Source organism: Salmo trutta, unplaced genomic scaffold (genome assembly GCF_901001165.1).
Source record: "Salmo trutta unplaced genomic scaffold, fSalTru1.1, whole genome shotgun sequence".
In the NCBI taxonomy this organism is placed as follows: Eukaryota; Metazoa; Chordata; class Actinopteri; order Salmoniformes; family Salmonidae; genus Salmo; species Salmo trutta.
This window is the reverse complement of record NW_021822941.1, coordinates 3,852,685-3,859,065: the sequence shown is the minus strand read 5'-3', so window position 1 is coordinate 3,859,065 and position 6,381 is coordinate 3,852,685. Positions and strand designations below refer to the sequence as shown.

The 6,381-nt window shown below is 42.2% G+C and overlaps 1 long non-coding RNA gene across 1 annotated transcript; it reads left to right on the top strand.

Annotated features, from left to right (window-relative positions):
* Nucleotides 1-439: 439 nt before the first annotated feature.
* On the top strand, nucleotides 440-1,043 carry LOC115187420 (uncharacterized). Its single transcript, XR_003876060.1, has 2 exons — nucleotides 440-578; nucleotides 682-1,043. It is a non-coding gene; the product is annotated as an uncharacterized LOC115187420 (long non-coding RNA).
* The last annotated feature ends 5,338 nt before the right edge of the window (nucleotides 1,044-6,381 follow it).

Sequence of the window (6,381 nt, the reverse complement as noted above, 5' to 3'; positions counted from 1 at the left end):
TAACAACGTAGACTTGTGACCAGATAGTAGTTGGTTGATATGGTGCAGTAGACTACAGTACAACATTACTAAATGATAACAACGTAGCCTTGTGACCAGATAGTAGTTGGTTGATATGGTGCAGTAGACTACAGTACAACATTACTAAATGATAACAACGTAGCCTTGTGACCAGATAGTAGTTGGTTGATATGGTGCAGTAGACTACAGTACAACATTACTAAATGATAACAACGTAGCCTTGTGACCAGCTAGTAGTTGGTTGATATGGGGTGCAGTTAACTAGCGTCGTTGTTATTCACCTCTGACACGGCCAAAACATCAGCTATGTGGTGTCAGATATCACCGGTTAACACTTGATCTGATTGGATCTAGGCCTTACACTCATTCAGTCTGTTTAGTTTATGATTATTGTAAGTTCAGAAAATTGTGCCTCTCTCTTTTAGATCTGCCAGCCGCAGCAGTTCAGCTGCAGTCTCAGCAGTCCTCTGCTGTGGTCTTTCATTTACCGGCTGCACCAGTTCCTACTACACTGGCCGTGAAGGGAGAAACTGTTGAGGAGACCCAGATGGATACAGGTCATTCAGAATTCCATTGCATATGCTCAGTCACACCAACAGATGTACACACACATGTTGTTCACCTGTATACTTACTGTCACTTTGTGTGTCTCTCTTTCAGATCTGCCTGACAGCCTCACCCAGAAGACACTGGGCCTATCAAGACTGACAAAGCAGAGATGGGTGGCTGACAAGGAAAAATAAAACACAACACACATTATCCACAATGTAAATACATTGTAATTACTTGTTTATTTCATGTTTGCTGCATTTTATTTGAGGATTGGAGAGATCTACTCCTTCATATCCATTCTCAATATCTCCATAATTACTATCCATATCTATCAAAGGGTGATTGATAATATTGTAAAAGACTATGGCTTAATGTTTACAGTCTGAGGAAATTCTGTGCTTTTTTCTGAGTTGAAAACATGTGTTGGTTCCACTTTTCTGGGCTCCGTTATTTACAAATAAGGAAAACTTCAAATGTGAAAATATAAAATGAAGATATTATAATTAGAATACAGCCGTAGACAGAAGTCAAAGATCAACATACAACTGATGTCTCTCCTGAGTTCTGCCCCGAACAAAAGAAAGACAGGATCTTATATAGATCACCCCTTATGGTGTCAAACCCTGTATGTGCAGCTAAAAGAACAAGTTATTCTTAACACAAGGTTTCTGAGAACCGGTCTCAGCAGTATGTAAATCTGCCCTTGTTTCAGAGAAAAACAGAAGTTGTCTCTCTGTGTCTCTCTGTGTCTCTCTGTGTCTCTCTGTGTCTCTCTGTGTCTCTCTGTGTCTCTCTGTGTCTCTCTGTCATCCACAGTCCCTTTTCTCACCTCTTCTCACAGACGCAGGGCTGCGGGTTTTGGCAGAGAGCTACACACAGAGAGGCCTCAAAATTCAGCTATACAGTGAGTATAAGTACAATGGCACGTCAGCAAATTAATAACAACATAATCAATGTTGGGGGTCTTTAGAAGAGTGATGGTTTAGTTGCTGTATTGTGGTTGTTTAGTCGTAGTTACTGTATTGTGATTGTTTAGTAATAGTTACTGTATTGTGATGGTTTAGTAATAGTTACTGTATTGTGATGGTTTAGTCATAGTTACTGTATTGTGATTGTTTAGTTACTGTATTGTGATGGTTTAGTTACTGTATTGTGATAGTTTAGTCAGTTACTGTATTGTGATTGTTTAGTCATAGTTACTGTATTGTGATTGTTTAGTTACTGTATTGTGATTGTTTAGTTACTGTATTGTGATGGTTTAGTCGTAGTTACTGTATTGTGATTGTTTAGTCGTAGTTACTGTATTGTGATGGTTTAGTCGTAGTCACTGACTCCTGAACAGCTAATCAAAGGGCTACCGAGACCCCTCTTTTACGCTGCTGCTACTCTCTGTTTATTATCTATGCATAGTCACTTTAACTCTACCTACATGTACATATTACCTCAATTACCTCAACTAACCGGTGCCCCCGCACATTGACTCTGTACTGGTACCCCTGTATATAGCCTCCACATTGACTCTGTACTGGTACCTCCTGTATATAGCCTCCACATTGACTCTGTACCGGTACCTCCTGTATATAGCCTCCACATTGACTCTGTACCGGTACCTCCTGTATATAGCCTCCACATTGACTCTGTACCAGTACCCCTGTATATAGCCTCCACATTGACTCTGTACCAGTACCCCTGTATATAGCCTCCACATTGACTCTGTACCAGTACCCCTGTATATAGCCTCCACATTGACTCTGTACCAGTACCCCTGTATATAGCCTCCACATTGACTCTGTACCGGTACCCCCTGTATATAGCCTCCACATTGACTCTGTACCAGTACCCCTGTATATAACCTCCACATTGACTCTGTACCGGTACCCCTGTATATAGCCTCCACATTGACTCTGTACTGGTACCTCCTGTATAAAGCCTCAATATTGTTCTTTTCCTGTCTAATGTGTATTCATGACCCCCCCATGTCTAATGTGTATTCATGACCCCCCCCATGTCTAATGTGTATTCATGACCCCCCCATGTCTAATGTGTATTCATGACCCCCCCATGTCTAATGTGTATTCATGACCCCCCCATGTCTAATGTGTATTCATGCCTCCCCCCATGTCTAATGTGTATTCATGACCCCCCATGTCTAATGTGTATTCATGACCCTCCCATGTCTAATGTGTATTCATGACCCCCCCATATCTAATGTGTATTCATGACCCCCCATGTCTAATGTGTATTCATGACCCTCCCATGTCTAATGTGTATTCATGACCCCCCATGTCTAATGTGTATTCATGACCCTCCCATGTCTAATGTGTATTCATGACCCCCCCATGTCTAATGTGTATTCATGACCCCCCATGTCTAATGTGTATTCATGACCCTCCCATGTCTAATGTGTATTCATGACCCTCCATGTCTAATGTGTATTCATGACCCTCCATGTCTAATGTGTATTCATGACCCCCCCATGTCTAATGTGTATTCATGACCCCCCCATGTCTAATGTGTCTTCATGACCCCCCCATGTCTAATGTGTATTCATGACCCCCCCCATGTCTAATGTGTATTCATGACCCCCCCCATGTCTAATGTGTATTCATGACCCCCCCATGTCTAATGTGTATTCATGACCCCCCCATGTCTAATGTGTATTCATGACCCCCCCATGTCTAATGTGTATTCATGCCTCCCCCCATGTCTAATGTGTATTCATGACCCCCCATGTCTAATGTGTATTCATGACCCTCCCATGTCTAATGTGTATTCATGACCCCCCCATGTCTAATGTGTATTCATGACCCCCCATGTCTAATGTGTATTCATGACCCTCCCATGTCTAATGTGTATTCATGACCCCCCATGTCTAATGTGTATTCATGACCCTCCCATGTCTAATGTGTATTCATGACCCCCCCATGTCTAATGTGTATTCATGACCCCCCATGTCTAATGTGTATTCATGACCCTCCCATGTCTAATGTGTATTCATGACCCTCCATGTCTAATGTGTATTCATGACCCTCCATGTCTAATGTGTATTCATGACCCCCCCAATGGTCTAATGTGTATTCATGACCCCCCCATGTCTAATGTGTATTCATGACCCCCCATGTCTAATATGTATTCATGACCCCCCCATGTCTAATGTGTATTCATGACCCCCCCATGTCTAATGTGTATTCATGACCCCCCCATGTCTAATATGTATTCATGACCCCCCCATGTCTAATATGTATTCATGACCCCCCCATGTCTAATGTGTATTCATGACCCCCCCCATGTCTAATATGTATTCATGACCCCCCCATGTCTAATATGTATTCATGACCCCCCCATGTCTAATATGTATTCATGACCCCCCCATGTCTAATGTGTATTCATGACCCCCCCATGTCTAATGTGTATTCATGACCCCCCCATGTCTAATATGTATTCATGACCCCCCCATGTCTAATGTGTATTCATGACCCCCCCATGTCTAATGTGTATTCATGACCCCCCCCATGTCTAATATGTATTCATGACCCCCCCATGTCTAATATGTATTCATGACCCCCCCATGTCTAATATGTATTCATGACCCCCCCATGTCTAATGTGTATTCATGACCCCCCCATGTCTAATATGTATTCATGACCCCCCCATGTCTAATATGTATTCATGACCCCCCCATGTCTAATGTGTATTCATGACCCCCCCATGTCTAATATGTATTCATGACCCCCCCATGTCTAATATGTATTCATGACCCCCCCATGTCTAATGTGTATTCATGACCCCCCCATGTCTAATATGTATTCATGACCCCCCCATGTCTAATGTGTATTCATGACCCCCCCATGTCTAATGTGTATTCATGACCCCCCCATGTCTAATATGTATTCATGACCCCCCCATGTCTAATGTGTATTCATGACCCCCCCATGTCTAATATGTATTCATGACCCCCCCATGTCTAATGTGTATTCATGACCCCCCCATGTCTAATATGTATTCATGACCCCCCCCATGTCTAATATGTATTCATGACCCCCCTCCATGTCTTTTCCTCTCTTGGATATTGGAGCAGTTATGATGTCATCATAACCAGTAACCTTTTCCTCTCTTGGCCCAGCCCAGCCTGACCCTGACATAAAGCATCAGACCTGTTGAGTTGACTTGGGTAACAGACCTCTAGCTTCTACACCACATCTCCCCTTCTCCTGCTCTAACATGAGACCTCATCAGTACTCATTTTGGGTGCTGGTACTGTTTATATTTAGGTGCTGGAATATTAAGCAAATATTCTATAAGAGGTGAACTCAAGCAGTAGAAAGTTAGAGGTGATATTATAGAACACTATGTGAAACGTTGCTGTATTGTCAAGTTGAAGTCGGAATTTTACATACACCTTAGCCAAATACATTTAAATTCTGTTTTTCACAATTCCTGACATATAACCACTTTATTTTAAGAATTTGAAATGTCAGAATAATATGAGAGAGTGATTTATTTCAGCTTTTATTTATTTCATCACATTCCCAGTGGGTCAGAAGTTTACATACATTCAATTAGTATTTGGTAGCATTGCCTTTAAATTGTTTAACTTGGGTCAAATGCTTCAGGTAGCTTTCCACAAGCTTCCTTCAATAAGTTGGGTGAATTTTGGCCCATTCCTCCTGACAGAGCTGGTGTAACTGAGTCAGGTTTGTAGGCCTCCTTGCTCGCACTCGCTTTTTCCACTTCTGTCCACAAATGTTCTATAGGATTGAGGTCAGGGCTTTGTGATGGCCACTCCAATACCTTGACTTTGTTGTCCTTAAGCCATTTTGCCACAACTTTGGAAGTATGCTTGGGTCATTGTCCATTTGGAAGACCCATTTGCAACCAAGCTTTAACTTCCTGACTAATGCCTTGAGATGTTACTTCAATATATCCACATAATTTTCCGTCCTCATTATGCCATCTATTTTGTGAAGTGCAACAGTCCCTCCTGCAGCAAAGCCCCCCCACAACATGATGCTGCCACCCCCGGGCTTCACGGTTGGGATGGTGTTCTTTGAATTGCAAGCCTCCCCTTTTTCCTCCAAACATAACGATGGTCATTATGGCCAAACAGTTCTATTTTTGTTTCATCAGACCAGAGGACATTTCTCCAAAAAGTACAATCTTTGTCCCCATGTGCAGTTGCAAACCATAGTCTGGCTTTTTAATGGCGGTTTTGGAGCAGTGGCTTCTTCCTTGCTGAGCGGCCTTTCAGGTTATGTTGATATAGGACTCATTTTTACTGTGGATATAGATACTTTTTGTACCTGTTTCCTCCAGCATCTTCACAAGTTCATTTGCTGCTGTTCTGGGATTGATTTGCACTTTTCACACCAAAGTACGTTCATCTCTAGGAGACAGAACGCGTCTCCTTCCTGAGCGGTATGACGGCTGCATGATCCCATGGTGTTTATACTTACGTACTATTGTTTGTACAGATGAACGTGGTACCTTCAGGCGTTTTTAAATTGCTCCCAAGGATGAACCAGACTTGTGGAGGTCTACAATTTATTTTCTGAGGACTTGGCTGATTTCTTTAGATTTTCCCATGATGTCAAGCAAAGAAGCACTGAGTTTGAAGGTAGGCCTTGAAATACATCCACAGGTACACCTCCAATTGACTCAAATGATGTCAATTAGCATATCAGAAGCTTCTAAAGCCATGACATCATTTTCTGGAATTTTCCAAGCTGTTTAAAGGCGCAGTCAACTTAGTGTATGTAAACTTCTGACCCACTGGAATTGTGATACAGTTAATTATAAGTGAAATAATCC